Raw genomic sequence first — 9,580 nt, 5'->3', positions numbered from 1 at the left:
AGACCTGGGGAGGGGGACGGGGAGAGCATCCGTTTCAGGGTGGTGGACGGAACGCATGCTGCAATCTTGGTTCCCCTGAACCCAATTCATAGGAATAGGAGAGGTCATAAAAATGAAATAAACATCATATACGGTTCCATTTGAAGAAGGGGGACCCCCCAATAGACGAGAAATAATAGGAATCCAGAAAAGGCAGGAAACAGATGGAAGATCACACTCAGAAATCTCAAAGCAGGGCACATGTGGGAGAGTTCTGCGGGGAGCTCTGTGCCCAGAGGTGGCACAAACAGCAGAAGGATGACAGGGGCTCTGTCAGCAAGTTAGCCAGGGTTCCATGTGGGGAGCCACGGGGTCGATGGCTGCACATTCTCCTCTCCACGGGCCAAGGGGCAAAAGCCAGGACGGATGCCTTTAGATGAGAACAGTGGGCGTGGCACCTTGGTTCAGAGACCCAGTGGTACTTAATTATTATTATTATTTTTTGTCTTTTCTAGGGCCGCACCCATGGCATATGGAGGTTTCCAGGGTAGGGGTCTAATCAGAGCTGTAGCTGCCAGCCTATGCCAGAGCCACAGCAATGCCAGATCTGAGCCATGTCTGTGACCTACACCACAGCTCATGGCAACGCTGGATCCCAACCCGCTGAGCGAGGCCAGGGATCGAATCTGCAACCCCATGGTTCCCAGTCAGATTCGTTAACCACTGAGCCACAACGGGAACTCCACCAGTGCTACTTTAAATGGCTGGCAACACCTGGCAGAAACAAAAAGCATCGCTGCCCAGGTGAAGAGCATCAAGGGGCAGCACATAGTGTCCCCTCCCTCTCTCCCTGAGACCCTCCAAGTCAGCAGCAGGACCCACCCGGCTCTTTTGCAGGGACTCTCAACTGCTAAGGCAAAGAGACAAGACTCAACAAACAGGTGGATTCGGGAAGAATTGACTGTGAACAATGATGACATATAAACAAAGTATTTCTATTTATTTACGTCTGTGATTTCTCTTAGCCATGTTTTGTAGCTTTTAGTATAGATCTCAAGAATCTTTTGTCATATTTACCCCTTATGATTTCATATTTTTGATATTATCATAAGTAGTTATTTATGATAGCATCTTTTCTGGGCCACACCTAAGTCACATGGAGGTTCCCAGGCTAGAGGTCCAATCGGAGCTGTAGCTGCTGGCCTACACCAGAGCCACAGCGACGCCGGATCCAAGCCGCATCTGCGACCCACACCACAACTCATGGCAACGCTAGATCCTTAACCCACTGGGCACTGAGCAAGGCCAGGGATTGAACCTGCAACCTCCCGGTTCCTAGTCAGATTCGTTAACCACTGAGCCACAACAGGAACGCCAAGAGGGGCATTGATTTTAAAGTAAAAGCCTCCTCCTGCTCAACCCTTTCAGTTCCATTCCGCCACGGTAACTACTGTTCATAGGCTTCTGTGCCTGCTTCTAGAATTTTCTCTGCACATTTAAATACGTGTATGCATGCGTGTGGCATGTATGTGTCCGTGTGTTCTGCATGAATTGCACTATGCTGTATAGAATGTTTTGTAACTAGCTCTTTTCCTTCAGCATATCTTTCAAGATTGCTGCATATAGACCTTCCTCGGTTATTTTAAAGGCTGCATCAAACACCATGATGTGGCTGTACCGCACCATGGCAAAAAAATTGGACCGACCATTGGCATGTTTCTAGTCTCTTGGTTGTTGCACATGAGGCTGAAATGAACACCCTTGTGCAGATATCTTTCTGTTTTCCTGAGAAGGCCTCTGAAGGATAAATTCCTGCCTGAAAGTAGAATTGCTGAGTCAGAGTGAGTGTACATTTTGGATTTTGACCGACATCACCAAATTGCCATGTCATGGCCTGGTGCCAGACGACATTTATTTTTCGGAATCTGCTGACTGGCGCTGGTTTTATCAGTCCTTTTAAATTTTAACTAACTAATCTGAGTGGTAAAGATGCTGTTGAATTCTTTTACTTTGAGTTTCGTGCTTCTTATTTTTAGCGTTATTTTGGAGAACTGTGTCTCGTGGAAGCTTACCACCTGTCCCACCCTGACCACCAGTAACCATATGTAAAAAGGGGGTTAACTGAGTAGCCATTAGACATTTGCAGAGTCACATAAATTTACCTTTACCATACTACTACCTAACTTCACTTTTACCAGCTTACCCTAAACAAATTTGGGAACCAGTGTGTACACAGTATAAAACAAAAGCATAGGAATTCCCACTGTGGCACAGCGGAAACGAATCCAACTAATATCCATGAGGATGCAGGTTGGATCCCTGGCCTCACTCAGGGGGTTAAGGATCTGGCATTGCCATGAGCTGTAGTGGAGTTCAAAGATGCGGCTCAGATCCCACATTGCTGTGGCTGTGGTGTAGGCCAGCAGCTGTAGCTCTGATTCAACCCCTAGCCTGGGAACTTTCATATGCTGCAGGTGCGGCCTTTAAAAAAAAAATTTAAAATGCATGAAATCTATGACCTATATCTCAATCTTGATCCTGGAGAACACTCATGCGTGTGCACAAAGAGGATCTTGTTGGACTGTTTTTAACAGCGAAACATGGAAAAATGTCAACTTCCATCAATAGAGGAAAGGTCACATAATGGAGGTATAGCTTAATTAAAGAGTATTACGGAGTTCCTGTTGTGGCACAGCAGAAACACATCCGACTAGGAACCATGAGGATGCAGGTTCAATCCCTGGCCTTGCTCAGTGCGTTAAGGATCCAGCGTTGCCATGAGCTGTGGTGTAAGTTGCAGACGCGGCTCGGATCTGGCATTGCTGTGGCTGTGGCTGTGGCTGGCAGCTACAGCTCCAATTTGACCCCTAGCCTGGGAACCTCCATATGCCGCAGGTGCAGCCCTAAAAAGACAACGAAACAAAACAAAACAAAATACACTTTAAAGAGAGAGAATACAAGGTCTTTGGGGCTGGGTGCAACTGGGGTGTCTAGGAGTCCTCGGCCCTGCCCCCTCTCCAGCTTCCATAAGCCTCCCTCACTCCAACCACATGCAGTCCCACAGGAAATCTGGCTGTAATCCCAACTGAACTGTTTCCTAAAAGCGTGTAGAAAGAACAAGCTGTTTTGCAAGCTGTAGCAGAGCGAGCCCGTTACCCCACAGACAGTTGGACTTCACTCCAGGAGTGGAGCTGGTGAAGGTGAGAAGGAGGGCAGCATGTGGGGGTGGGGAACTCCCTCCAAGGACCCTAGTGTGGAGAGGTAGCAGTTCCAGCAGTGCCCTCCAGAGGCCACCCCTAGGATGGGGCGCTAGGGGGTCACTTGGGGGAACAAGGCTTCTCTGAAACAATATCTCCTCAGGCAGACATACTCTTCTTTTGGTTACTCTGCCTGCTGAGAAGCCCTTTGAGCCTCAAAGACACCTGGGCCACACGAATAAGGCCTAGATGGGAAATGCACAGAAGGACAGACGGGGCTGCCGTGCGGGGATCCCGTTTGAGGCACAGTAACGGGTTGGAAACATCATAAAGTCACAGAGCATCTCAAACCTCTGCACACAAGGGTAGGCCCCCATTCCTAACACTGAGCCAAAGGCAGGTGGTTTGGGGACTATACATCTAGAGAATTCTCCCTCCTCCACATAGGCAGAGGGGGCCAGGCATTTTAACATCGTTTTTTTGTTTGTTTCTTTTTTTTTTGTCTTTTTGCCTTTTCTAGGGCCGCTTCCCACGGCATATGGAGGTTCCCAGGCTAGGGGTTGAATCGGAGCTGTAGCCACTGGCCTACACCACAGCCACATCAACTCGGGATCCTTAACCCGCTGAGCAAGGCTATGGATCGAACCCGCCACCTCATGGTTCCTAGTCGGATTCGTCAACCACTGTGCCACGACGGGAACTCCATTTTAACATCGTTTTTGAAAAGGCTTTAGTTTTTCAAATATTCATTCATTACCACCAGAGAGAAATCACTGCAATGCCTCCTGCCTGGCACTCGGCCTATCCCCTGAGTACACCTTCCGCTCGGCTGCCCAGGCGAGCTTTCTAAAGTGAACTCTGACCGTGTGCTTCACAGCCTTTCGGCTCCCTGGAGCCTTCAGGACAAGGCTTCTCAGGAGGTCAGGAAAAGGGCTGTGTCCTGGGCCTCTGCCTGCCCTGTCAGCCTCAGGCTGCCCCACCCTCTCCCCCAGGTTAGAACTGTCTGGATGAAGCCCACCTGTGCCAAGGCTTGTGCCATGTCATCCTCTGGGCCTGGAATGCTCTTCCTCCCCGTGTCCAACTGTCCAGCTTCTAAACATTCTACAAGACAGTCTTAAGCTCCAAGTCCTCAAGAAAGCTTTCTTTAAAAATGATGTTTATTCTATATACATAAGTGATGCATTTTCTTCTTCTTCTTTCTTTTGTTTTTCTTTTTGTCTTTTGTCTTTTTTTAGGGCCACACCTGCAGCATATGGAGGTTCCCAGGCTAGGGGTCTAATCAGAGCTGTAGCCACTGGCCTACACCACAGCTCATGGCAACGCTCGATCCTTAACCCACTGATCGAGGCCAGGGATCAAACCCACAACCTCATGGTTCCTAGTCGTATTTGTTTCTGCTGTGCTGTGACAGGAACTCCAAGTGATGTGTTTTCTTTTAGCTCTCTCTTTTTTTGCTTTTTAGGGCTACACCTACAGCATATGGAAGTTCCCTCGCTAGGGGTCCAATCGGAGCTGCAGCTGCCGGCCCACGCCACAGCCACAGCAATGCAGGATCCGAGCTGCATCTGCAATCTACACTGAAGCTCATGGCAATGCCAGATCCTTAACCCACTGAGTGAGGCCAGGGAGCGAACCTGCATCCTCACGGATACTACATTAGATTCATAACCCACTGAGCCACAACAGGAACTCCTGCTTTTTCTTTTTTTAAAAAAATTTGCTGACATAAAATTGACCTACAATGTTGTGTTAGTTTCAGGTGTGCAGCAAAGTGAATCAGTTATACATATACCTGTACCCATTCCTTTTCAGATTCTTTTCCCAGACAGGTCACCACAGAGTACTGAGTAGAGTTCCCTGTGCTAGACAGCAGGTCCTTGTTATTTATTTATTTATTTATTTTTAATTTTTTTTTTTTTTTGCCATTTCTTGGGCCGCTGCTTCGGCATATGGAGGTTCCCAGGCTAGGGGTTGAATCGGAGCTGTAGCTTCCAGCCTACGCCAGAGCCACAGCAACGCGGGATCCGAGCTGCGTCTTTGACCTACACCACAGCTCACAGCAACACCAGATCCTTAACCCACTGAGCAAGGCCAGGGATCGAACCCTCAACCTCATGGTTCTTAGTTGGATTCGTTAACCACTGAGCCACGACGGAAACTCCAGTTATCTATTTTATATATGGTAGTGTGTATGTGTTAATCCAAACCCCTAATTTATTCCTCGCCCACTACCTGCCTTTGGTAACCATAAATTTGTTTTCCAAATCCCTGAGTCTCTCTTTTGTAAATAAGTTCATTTGTATCATTTTTTAAGATTCCAAATATAAGTGATGTCATATGATATATGTCTTTGTCTTCTTTACTATGATAATCTCTAGGTCTATTAATTTCTTTTGGGGGGGGGCTTTTTAGGGCCACACCTGCGGCATATGGAATTTCCTAGGCTAGGGGTCAAATCTGAGCTGCAGCTTCCGGCCTGTGCCACAGCTATAGCAACGCCAGATCCAAGCGGCATCTGCCACCTACACTCTAGCTTGTGACAATGCCACATGCTTAACTCACTGAGACCAGGGATCGAACCCACATCCTCTAGGACACGATGGCAGGTTCTTAATCCCTGAGCCATAATAAGAACTCCGATGTTCAGTTTTTTAAGGCAACTCCGTACTGTTCTTCATAGTGGTTGTACTACCACCAAGAGCATAGGAGGGTTCCCTTTGCTCCATACCCTCTCCAGCATTTACTGTTGGCAGACTTTGATGATGACTATTCTGACTGGTGTGAGGTGACACCCTCATTGGAGTTTTGATTTGCACTTCTCTAATAATTATCAACACGGAACATCTTTTCATGTGCTTTGGGGCCACCTGTCTGTCTTCTATGGAGAAATGACCATAATTTTTTGATCAGGTTGTTTGTTTTTCATATAAAGCTGTATGAGATGTTTGTGTGTTTTTGAGATTAATCCCTTGTCAGTTGCTTCATTTGCAAAGATTTTCTCCCATTCTGTGAGTTGTCTTTTTTTTTTTAATTGTTTCCTTTGCTGTGCAAAAGCTTTAAATTTAATTATGTCCCATTTGTTTATTGTTGTTTTTATTTCCATTACTATAGGAGGTGGGTCCAAAAAGATATTGCTGTGGTTTATGTCAGAGAGAGTTCTGCCTCTGTTTTCCTCTAAGAGTTTTATAGTATCCAGTCTTATATTTAGGTCTTTAATCCAGTTTGAGTTTATTTTTGTGTATGGTATAAGAGAATATTCTAATTTCATTCTTTTACATGTAGCTGTCCAGTTCCCCCCCCCCCAACCACTTATTGAATAAACTGTCTTTTTCCACTGTATATTCTTGCCTCCTTTGTCATAAATTAATTGACCATATGTGTATGAGTTTATCTCTGGGCTTTCTATCCTGTTTCATTGATCTATATTTCTGTTTCTGTGCCAGTATCATACTGTTTTAATTACTGTAGCTCTATAGTATAGTCTGAAGTCAGGGAGCCTGATTCCTCCAGCTCTGTTTTTCTTTCTCAGGATTGCTTTGGCTATTAGGGATCTTCTTGTGTTTCCATACAAATTTAAAATTTTTTTGTTCCAGTTCTGTGAAAAATGCCATTGGTAATTTAATAGTGATTGCATTGCATCTGTAGATTGCCTTGGATGGTATAGTCATTTTGACAATATTGATTCTTCCAACTCAAGAGCATGGTATATCTTTCCATCTGTTTGTATCGTCTTTGACTTCCTTTATCAGTGTCTTACAGTACTCAGAGTATAGATCTTTTGTCTCTTTAGGTAGGTTTATTCCTAGATGTTTTACTCTCTTTCATCCAATGCTAAGTGGTATTTCCTTAATTTCTCTTTCTGGTCTTTCATTGTTAGTGTACAGAAATGCAAGAGATTTCTGTGTATTAATTTTGTATCCTGCAACTTTACCAAATTCATTGAACTCTAGTAGTTTTCTGGTAGCATCTTTAGGATTTTCTATGTATAGTATCATATTATCTGCAAACAGTGACAGTTTTACTTTTTTTCCAATCTAGAATCCTTTTATATCTTTTTCTTCTCTGATTTATGTAGCTGGGACTTCCAAAACTATGTTGAACAAAAGTGGTGAGAGTGGACATCCTTGTCTTATTCCTTTTTTTTCTTTTTTTTTTGGTCTTTTTGCCTTTTTTAGGGCTGCTCCCATGGCATATGGAGGTTCCCAGGCTAGGGGTCTAATCGGAGCTGTAGCTGCCGGCCTACACCAGAGCCACAGCAATGTGGGATCTGAGCTGTGTCTGCAACCTACACCACAGCTCACGGCAATGCCGGATCCTTAACCCACTGAGCAAGGCCAGGGATCAAACCCACAACCTCATGGTTCCTAGTTGGATTTGTTAACCACTGAGCCACGATGGGAACTCCCTTTTATTATTATTATTATTATTATTATTATTATTATTCCCAATCTTAGCTTTTCACCACTGAGAATGATGTTAGCTGTGGGTCTGTCACATATGGCCTTTATTATGTTGAGGTAGGCTCCCTCTATGCCCACTAAGAAAGCCTTCTTTGATATTCCCAAAGAACCCTGAACAAGGTTTTTGGATGCCACTGATCTGCATCCCCCTGTGTTCACTGAGGACAAGATCTTTGCTCAGTGAGTGCACCCAATGGCCAGCACAGTGCCTGGCATGTGCAAGGGCTCAGTACATACTTGTTGAATAAATGCCTGAGTGAAAGTCAGGAGTACGTGTGCAGAGGCCATAGGGTAAAAAGCACTTCTGAGTTTCTAAGTCAAGAGACCCACCAGCCAGATGACTCTGAACTGTGCCACACTGCTGACCTAGGCAAAATCATTTCCTTCCCTGACCTTGGTCTTTTCTCATCTGTGCTATGAGGAGCTTGCATTACATGTCTCTTCCCTCTTGGGTTCCGACAATTCCCTTAAAAGAGTAAAGGGACACTAGCTGTCAGAGTTGGTGAGGATGGGGAACAGGCACTCCTGTGTATGGCAGATGGGTGGGTGACAGCCTTAAAAATGTGAATACGCCGATATGCAGCAATTTTACTTCTAGGACTTCTTGCCTAAGGAAATAGTTGAAGATGCAGCTAGAGATTTAACTTCACAGATGATGATCCTAGCCCTGCTCATAACAGTGACAACAGAAAATACCCTTATAAGGGAGGATTAGCGAATAAATCATAGTACTTCCTACAAAATAATAGGCAGATATAAAAATGAAATACATCTAGCTTTCTTGACACAGAGAGCTGTCCAAGCTAATTTTAAGTAGTAAAAGTAGATTGCAAAACAGTATTTTAAGTATGTTCTTATCACCATTTAAAATACATATTATATCTATATAGAAGATATCAAATTAGAAAATGGGGTTATTGGTGAGTGGTGGGATAATGGGAAATGAATATCCTCCTTGCTTCTTATTTATGTAAAAGATGACAAACAAGGGAAGAAAAAAGTTACCCATAACCTCACCTGATTGTAGATATTTTATTTACTTATCCTCTAACATTTCATGAATGGAAAGATATTACTTACTGGATTTTAAAAAAGTATTTTCAAAAGCCTATAAAATTCTAGAACTTGATTCACAAAGAACCACTTGTTCAAGTTCACCCAGAGCAAGTCACTGGCAGAGCAAGGCTGGAAGGATGGCCCCTGGGCTCTGCTTGCTGGCAGGTGACAGGATCCCTGGGCACACCGGCATCTCCCTTGTTCCTTGACCAAGATGTGGTCTGGGCGTAGAAGGCAAGAGTGAGTGGCAGGAGGGTGGCTGGAGGTAGGAGGTGTGGTTAGACCACAGGACATGGGGGCCACGCTTGGCACGTGCCCAGCCTGACCCGGGTACAGGGAGATGGGCAAACACAGACATTAGTCACAGGGTACTTTTCCTGCAGGAGAATGACAGTCCCTTTGCCAGACTTTCTCAGGGCTTCTTCTTCTTCTTTTTCAAGAGTTGAACGCAAATCCTTCGAACCACACGGATCTCGTCCCCGGGAGGCCCTGGGCTGTGCCACCCAACTAACTGACCACCAACCACAACTGGCTCTGCTCTCTCCTGGTTCCTGAAATTTGGGAGCAGATGGTGGGGGTGTTGGAGACAGCCCCCCTACCAAAGCCAAGAAGAAAGAGGATGGGGAGAAGGCCAGAGGAAGTGACCTTGATCCTCAGCCCGTAGCCGCCAGGGTCCTCTTTCCTGTGAAGCTCAACGGTCTCCAGCCAGATTTCCTGTCCCTCTAGGCCTCGCCAAGAACAGGGTGGGCGTGAGGGGGGTGGGGTGGGGTGGGGGAGGGGTTGGCCGTAGGGAACAGGCTACTGTTGGGAGTGAGGGAAGGAGCCCGGAGGCCCCTCGGGCCACCTCCCTCCAGGTCTCCCTTTCACCTCCCGTTTCCCATAATTTCT

The sequence above is a fragment of the Phacochoerus africanus genome, chromosome 14 (assembly GCF_016906955.1).
Source record: "Phacochoerus africanus isolate WHEZ1 chromosome 14, ROS_Pafr_v1, whole genome shotgun sequence".
In the NCBI taxonomy this organism is placed as follows: Eukaryota; Metazoa; Chordata; class Mammalia; order Artiodactyla; family Suidae; genus Phacochoerus; species Phacochoerus africanus.
This window is presented reverse-complemented; position numbering follows the sequence as displayed.